This window comes from Juglans regia, chromosome 9, assembly GCF_001411555.2.
Source record: "Juglans regia cultivar Chandler chromosome 9, Walnut 2.0, whole genome shotgun sequence".
NCBI lineage: Eukaryota > Viridiplantae > Streptophyta > Magnoliopsida > Fagales > Juglandaceae > Juglans > Juglans regia.
This window is the reverse complement of record NC_049909.1, coordinates 3,868,349-3,877,528: the sequence shown is the minus strand read 5'-3', so window position 1 is coordinate 3,877,528 and position 9,180 is coordinate 3,868,349.

The following is a 9,180-nucleotide window of genomic DNA, read 5'->3' as shown; positions in this document are numbered from 1 at the left end:
GATGAAGAATATTATTTTTGGATCAAGAATAAAAAGTTTGGTTTTAAACTTAGTGTATTTCCCTTCCAATTATTTTCTACTCTTTATTTTTTTGTTCGTCTTTTATATTCGTTGGATTTATCTCCACCATTGGATTTAAATCAACCACAGATGTAGGGTTAGGATGAGTTTGCCCAAAACCCTAATCCCCTCCCCCTTTATTCTTTATTCTCTCTTTCCTTTTCTTTTCCCCTCTCCCGCCGTCTCCTAGCTCGTGCCCCTGCACTCCTCTTCCTCCCTTCCCTCGCTCCGGCCACCGCTCTCAACCGCTACGCCGTCAATGCACAACCTCAGACCTCTGTCATCACGTCTCTCTCTCCCTTCCTCTCGATCCCTCTCTTCCCCTCCATATCTCACTCCCTCTATTCCTCTCTTTCTCTCTCTTGGCCGCGACCCCACAATCTCCCAACACCACCATGAGCACATTGTTGGCCACAACCTCCATGGTCGTCCAGCCACCATAAGACACGCATAGAAGTTCACTCCCTCCCTGTTCTTCCTCTTCCTTGGCCCATTGGTCTCCCTCTAGCTCTCTCTTCTCCCTCTCCCTCATGTTCTCCTTAACCACGACAAAACCTCTAGCAGCCTGTAGCCTTCGTCCGCAACCAACAGCTGCCACCACGATTAGTCTCCTTCTAGGCCAAACCACCATCACACAAACATTCCAACAGTAGTCCAACAACTACAACAACCTATTACATGTCCAATGTGTTTAAGTTGCTTGTGTTGTCTTCGTGGTGAGCATTTATTTAATGTGTTGGTCTACCTTTACTTTGCTCTCTATCCATTTATTTTGTTGTTATGTCAATTTGAGTCATAGGTTGTTGAGTAGTGTGATGGTCCCATTTATTTTGTTGTTATGTCAATTTGAGTCATAGGTTGTTGAGTAGTGTGATGGTCTTATAGAATTGAACTGGTCTTCAGTTCATGTCAAATTTCATGTACAGTTTCAAGCTCAGTTTCACATCACGTTTATTTCACGTTTAGTTTAAGTTCAATTCATGTTTAGTTCTCGTTCAATTTTATGTCATGTCTAGTTCACATAAGCCCAATTCTTCTCATGTCAGTTCAAATCATGTTAGTTCATCCCATGTTATATGTCAAGTCACGTCATGCTTATTTATGATTATGATTATGCATTTATGCCTTTACTGCCATGCCTACATTTCTAAACTTTATGTTAAGTTATCTGTTAACTTGCTGAGATTTGTAATCAAATCTCATAATGGTAATCTCAACTACTATTCCACCCGAATGGTAGATCATGTGCTAGGATCAAGAGATGAGGCAAAAGATCGTCTGAAGGCAACGACTTGACATGACATGAACTAACGTGAACTGACTTAGACATAAACTTAACGTGAACTGAAATATGAATTGAACATGAAATAAACGTGATGTGAAACTGAGCTTGAAACTGAACATGAAACTTGACATGAACTGAACTGAGACTTGACTTGACATGACATGAACTAACGTGAACTGACTTGGACATGAACTTAAGGTGAAATAACATGAATTTGAAATGTATTCTTGTCTCATGGAGTTACCGCGATGTTCTTATCTCATGGTGTTATCATAATGATATTCTTATTTCAAGAGATTACCATAATGATACAGTAGTCTTGTCTCATAGGGTTACCATAATAATATAATCTTGTCTCATGGGGTTAACATAATAGAATAATCTTGTCTCATGGGGTTACCATAATAGTACTAGTCTTGTCTCATAGGGTTACCACAATATTTCAGAATAACAACGAACTGAACAATAACTTAAATGTACGTGGACGTAACATGACTAGACTTGAAAAATAGTCTTTTGGAGACATACTTCAAACTCGAGACATAACGTGACATGAACAAAAAGACAAATAGACTGAAGTAACGTAACATGACATGTAAGTGAGATGAATGACTTGGCGTAACATGAAATAGACAAACAATATGTAACATGACATAACATGTAACATACAATATTACGTGACATGGCATAACATGTAACAGATAACATTATGTGACATAACATAACATGTAACAGATAACATTACGTGACATGGCATAATGTGTAACAGATAATTATTTGATGACAAAATATAATATGTGCAACAAATAAATATTTCATGACAAAATATAATATGTGTAACAGATAAACATGTAGTGACATGTCATGGCATATATGATAACATAAATAAATAACCAATAGTTCCCCTACCAACATACATACACAGTAATCTGATAGTAGGTTATGAGTTTTTTTTTTTTTTTTTGAGAGAAAAGCTACTTCATATTAAAATCTCAAGGGAGATAACTGTGAATACATTGAGGATAATTCTCTACATGAATTGAGTCCTCAGATAAATCTAGAGAACTTTTTGCCAAACAATGTGCCACTGTGTTGGCTTGTCTAGGAACATGGCAAACAGACCAAGTGTAACAGCCCGCTAGAAATTCATTGGCGGAATTTCTTTTGACTTTAGGACTCTCGTGAAAACCCCATAAGTTTTTACGAATCGACCTATTGCATAGGTTTTAGTCTGTCAACATAGTCAGTGTTATCACTCACTATGCTGCTAGAAATATGAGTTTTATTTATTTGAGGTGGTTAGAAGTGTCAGAATGCATTATGGTCTACGCCATTAGACTCGGTGGATTATTTAGGATTTTATGGCACAATAGCCTATTTTCATAATTTCGGACGAAACGTCTGTTGAGAATTGTGAAATTATTTTTAGGGGCACTTCGAGGTTGAATTTCGGTATAATATTTTCACTGTAGGTTAATATGAATATTTAGGAATTTTTAGTGTTAAGTTTATGATTCACTTTTTCGAAGTGAATAGTAACCTCGGTAAGCGCACCAATTGCAGTGTTTCGAAATCACAGTGTGGAATGTCCAAATTGGATTAGAGAAGTTTTATTTGAACACTTGGCAAGATCTTAGCCACACTTAGTGAATAATATTAGACACTTGGCACCATGAGGGATGTTTGTTGGATTTGAAGGAATCAAGGTGTGAGATTATGCCACTTAAGCAAAACCTTGTTTCATCTGCTGAACCAAATTGTGCCAGATCAAAGAGGTTTTCAATCCTAGTGAAACCCTAAATGGTGGGAATCCAATTGAAAGCCCAAAAGCTTTGTTGAAATCGAAACCCTAAACGGTTTCCCCAAAACCCTAAAGTTGGCCTCTAAACCCTTTCTAATCCGATTTCTAGTATTGTGTTTAATCACTTGATTAAATCACTTCCACATGCTATTAATCCTTCAAATTTGTGTTAGAACATCATTATCCAACCTTGTTAACCTTGAAAAATTGATTGGACCAAGTGATATTGGATTTGGGCTTGATAGCAACCCAAACCCTCTTTAAACCCCAAATTTTAGGCCCATTCGGTTTAGGCCCTTTAAGGCCCACGAATTTGGTCACCATAGGATTGCTTCATGGCTAAGTTTTGCACCCCCACTTGGCTGGCCAGATCTGTACAAGAAGGTCCTAGAAGGTTCTAGAAAGACAAAGCAAAAGGGCCACCTCACTCTTTCACTCTCACACTCCACCTTGAGAAAAGATCTTGGTCTGATTTTTATGAGAAGAAAAGGCCAACACTCAACCATTCATTCAGTCCTATCACTTTACATAGCTTGTGTAAGAAGCTCTTCAGTCCACTTCCCACGAAAAGCAGCTCTCCTTTACACTTTTCCTTCATAGAACACAAAAGACACTCTCGGACAGTTTTTCATACCTCTTTTGAACGCCTATTTCGAAGATTTTGTAAGTGTTTTCTCGCCAAGATTCCTTCATGAAAGTTCTTTCTTTTGGAGTCTAGTTTACGTGGATAACTTATTCGTTCCATTTGGAGATCATTTGATTGGTCAAAAGTTGTTTAGACCCCGGAAAGGTCATTCTGGGCGATAAACTGGAGAGTGTGTTATATTTTGGAGTTTTTGACCAAGCTAATGAATAGATCTTGGTCCGAAATTTTTATGGAGTACTGTTAACATGTGTATATGATTATTGGTTGAGGATTTGTTGCATGATTAAAAGTTTTGGTGAAATATTTTCTTAGGTCTAGAAACTTAGAAACTGGAAGAGGAAAAACAGTTTCTGTTTTGAGAAAGTTTAAATCTTTTATGGTTTAATCTTATTCCAATGGCTTTGATATTTTTATTGGAAGATCCTAAGCATCTTATATACATGTTAGAATGTTATTTTGAAGATATTTGATGTTAGTTTCGAACATATGAAATTTTATGGAAGGAGATATTCGGTTAGGCCAAAGTGATGATGTTCTTGGCTAAATTTATGTTTTGGTTGATGTTTACCCATGTGATCTTGAGTTTGAAGCTTGGATCTGTTTTAGGACACCTTTTGAACCATGTGATGTTTTGGTTTGAAGATCACTTCTTTATAAGTCATGGATCAAGAGGTTGATCAAAACAAGTTAGAAACAAAATTCTGTTTTGAACTTTGAAGAGAAACCAAAAAGTTTCAAGTATGGTTTTAGTGATTTTGATGACTTTTGTTCATGATTCAAAACATGATTGTTCTTAAGAATATGTTATGAGTGTGGTAGAAGAAAAATTTTGGTTTAATCATGAGTTTTGAGATTTGAAAGAATTACAACAAAAAGCAAAGGAAATAGCCTTGTAAGCTTCGGCCATATAGAGTTTTGATGGTTGTGTTTAGTTTTAAATTTTTCTGAATTGATTTTTGAGCTTAGGACAAAATTTACATAAGGTATGTAAATTTTGGTGATTTATGGAGTTAGGATGCAAAATCCTTATGTTAGGGGTAAAATGGTCATTTTCCCACATGTAGAGGGTAAAATGGTAATTTTACTCTAAGTTGATATTTTTTCCATATTCCTAATTGTCAGTGATTAAGTTCTAATTTTTAGAAATCACTACTTTCAGTTTCCCGTGATCGCACTTGAGTTTTGCCTCGAAGCGCGAAGATCGAGGTAAGTTAGCTTTTAACTTACTATCAATTTAATGTGTATGTGTGATAAGTAAGGGAACTAAATTGTATGTATGCATGTTATCATATGTGCCATGCCAAGTCATTTCATATTTATCTATTACACAGAATTTATTCTGTCATGAATTATTCATCTGTTACACAAGATATTCTGTCACGTATTGCTATACATGCTATACATTGCAAGTATGTCATGTTAAGTTAAGTATGCCATCTGTTACATGTATTTCTTGTCATGTAATATTCATTGTCACATGTTACGCCATGTTAAGAAATGTTGTCTGTTATATGGTATGCCATGTTACGAAATGTTGCATGTTACATGTATGACATGTTATGAAATGTTCTCTGTTACATTTATGTCTCGAAGTATGTCATGTCTGTCGTCCTACGTTCATGTCACGTTTTTACGTCAAGTTTATGTCACGTTCATGTTACGTCACGTTACGAAATGTCATGTCTGCAGTTAAGTCATTCATGTCAATCACGACCCTAAGCGCTAGGATGGGGTAATATCCTAGTGGAACTCCTTTGTTCACGCTGGAGTGTCTAAATAGGTGTGAAATTCCCTGGGTTGACGAAGTACAGTCAACAGGTTGCGAATGGGGCCTAATTAGCTGGTCACCGGAGCGCGCCAGGCACTAACGCCGATGGTGCCACACATTATGTTACGTGTGTCCACAGCAAGTGTGGCACAAACAGATAAGTCATGGGGCCACAACAACTGTGGAGCATGAAGTATGGGGCCACAACAACTGTGGAGCATACACTACGTGAGACACAGCAATTGTGACACGTAGAATACGTGGGGCCACAACAACTGTGGAGTACGTATTAACGCACTCACAGCTGGTATAGAAACCTGTGATGTGATGCGGTAATCGGCAGGGACACACGGCTCAAGGGGACCTGTGTAGCACCCATATGGTCATGTTAATGATTAAGACTATTGAATAAGATTCCAAGTTCAAGTCATGTTTCACGTTATGTTACGTTCAAGTTTACGTTCACGCAATCATGGTAATCCCATGAGACAAGAATATGTTTCAAGTTCATGTTATGTTATGTTCACGTTCCCGTTATGTTCCAAGTTCATGTTATGTTATGTTCACGTTTACGTTATGTTCCAAGTTCACATTTATGTTATGTCATGCTCAAGTTCAAGTTCAAATTATGCATGTTCACGTTCATGCTATGTTTCAAGTCCATGTTATGTTCCAAGCTCACATTCATGTTATGTTTCAAGTCACGTTCATGCTAAGCTTCAGTTTCAGTTTAAGTTATGCCAGTTATGTTATGTTGTATGTCAAGTTATGCTATGATTACTTATGATTTGATTATGCATTCATGCTTTTACTGCCATGCATGCATCATTAACCTGTGTGGAAGTTTCCTGTTAACTTGCTGAGATTTGTAATCAAATCTCACTGTGGTAGTCCCAACTACCATTCCCCCGAATGGTAGATTTTTACAGGATCTGAAGGAGAACCGGGAATCGACCAACTGGAAACGGTCGACTAAGCGACGTGCGATGTAGATGGTAGTACAGTAGTTACCTCAGATTACTACTTGTATTTGTGGAGTTCAATCTCCATCACTCTTTTGATCACAACCATTTCGGACTAGTGTTGTGATATCAGTTTTTGAGTATGTCATTATGTATGAAGAATGTTTTAAGTATTTGGGATATTTCAGTTTGGTGCATAGTATTGCTGAAGAAAAAAAAATTTGTCCGCTGCGAATATTGCATAATGCTATATGCATGTTAGGAATATTGCATCTTATATGTCTTGAACGGGGGCAGGTAACCTTGTGTTGCATGTCTCGACGCTTCAAATGTCCGTCCGATCCCAAGCGGAATTTGGGGGCGTCACACCAAGAAAGGTAAGTGCCTCAAAGTTTCTTGATATCTTGATTAATCAAACCCCACCATGCTCCAATCTTCAGCTGTGCCATTTATGCCATGTACCACTTGTTTGAGTCCCCTTCGAAAATGACGTATTTCAGACCAAGTTCAATACCAAACTGTACTGCTCGCAAGGTAGCTAATGCTTCTCCCAAGAGTGGATCAGGAAAGGAGTTACAAGGGCTTCTGAGAGTTGCTGTCACTAGACCCAACCAATCTCTAATTGACACCCCGATGCCCACCCTGCAATTAGCCTTGTCAATGGCTGCGTCCCAGTTTAATTTGTAGAAATTGTTTGGAGGCTTGCACCACCTGGCTGTACGTTGAATCTGAGGAGATGTCTTCTGCTGGGTTTTTCAAGCTCTTCCAAGTCTGTAATGCTAGTGGAGACCAGTTTTAAGACCTGTTGAGGTGAGGTGAATTTGGATTCAAAAATGAACTTGTTCCTTCTGAACCAAAGTTCCTTAGCTGTGAGAGCTAATTTTGTATGTTCCTCTAGAGGAAGTGTGGATAGAAGCTCTGAAAGTAAATCATAAAAAGGTGCCTCCTCAGTCTTACTTTTCTGTATTCTTCTTGAGCTAATACTCCAAACATCCTGAGCTGCTTTACACATCCATAGAACATGGGATACGGTTTCTAGATGAAGTAAACATATGGGACACAATGGTGAGTCAATGATCTTCCTTTTGTGCAAGTTAACTTTGGTGGGAAGGATTTCCTTAGCTGATCTCCAGAGAAACATTTTTATTTTATTAGGCACTTTAAGCTTCCATAGTAGATTCCAAAGGACCTCATGTTTGGAAGTGTCTAATGCGTGTCCCTTACTGAGATCATTCATAGAAACTTAGAGATGGTAAGCTGATTTAACTGTGAAGATCCCGTTCTTAGTGCACCTCCAAACTTGCTTGTCATTGCTGTTGCATGGACTAACATGAATTCTAGAAATAATAGCAGCCTTTTCAGGAGTGAAAACATTTTGAACAAGATGCAGGTTCCACGAGTGAGTATCTTGGTCAATGAGAGAGTTAACAGTAGCTTCAGGACTAAGTACCTTGGGAGGAGACTGAGACTTGTAAGATGTTGGAATAGGCAGCCATCTATCTAACCAGATTTTCACTTTGTTTCCATTACCAATCTTCCATATAAGGCCCTCATAGAGTAATTGTCTACCTGCTGTGATACTCTTCCACACAAAGGAGTCACCCCTTCTAACTCTAGCTGAGGAGAAGTCAGTTGATGGAAAATATTTAGCTTTTAGAACTCGAGAGGCCAGTGATTGAGTATTAGTGATGATCCTCCACCCTTGCTTAGCTAAAAGAGCATTATTGAAGTCTTCAAAATCTCAAAACCCCAAACCCCCAACTTGTTTGCCTTTTCCAAGACTTTTTCATTTTAGCCAATGCATCTTAGAATTCTGGTTTTTAATGCCCCACCAAAAGGACTGCATTAGTTTATTAATGTTCCTCAATATGCCTTTTGGAATTAGAAAAATGCCCATGCAATATGTGGGTATGGATTGAATGACTAATTTCAGTAAGACTTCTTTACCTGCTGGGGAAAGCAGGTTAGTTTTCCAGCTGCTCATTTGAGCTTTGATTCTGTCAAGGATTGGAAAGAAGGCCCTTGATTTACTCCTTCCTATGTAAGAAGGCAAGCCCGAGTATCTTTCAAAAGGCCCCGAGGCTTTAATTCCAACAGTAGACAGTATAGAATTTTGGGTCTCTTGCCTTGTGTTCTTACTAAAAAAGATTGAAGACTTCTCAAGGTTTAGCCTTTGACCTGAAGCTGATTCATACAAAGAGATGATGTTATGTAGCCTGTTCCATTCCTGCAACTGTGCTTTACAAAAAACCAGACTATCATCTGCAAAAAAGAGGTGGTTAACAGACAGATAGCCTCTAGTAAATGGGAAGCTAGATATTAAGCCCTTTTGTTCAGATTGATTCAGTGCATAAGTGAAAACTTCTGAGCATAAAATGAACAGGTAGGGTGAGAGTGGATCTCCTTGACGAATACCCCTCGAAGGCTTGAAGGAAGATTGAGGTGAACCATTAAGAAGAATAGAATAAGAAATCGTACTAATGCACTGCATAACCAGCTCAATCCACTCCTTATCAAACCCCATCCTTTGAAGCACATGCTACACAAAAGACTACTCTAGCTTATCATATGCCTTGCTCATATCTAGCTTGAGTGCCATAAAACCTTCTTTGTGATTCTTCCTTCTGTTCTGCATTGAGTGCATTAGTTCATATGCTA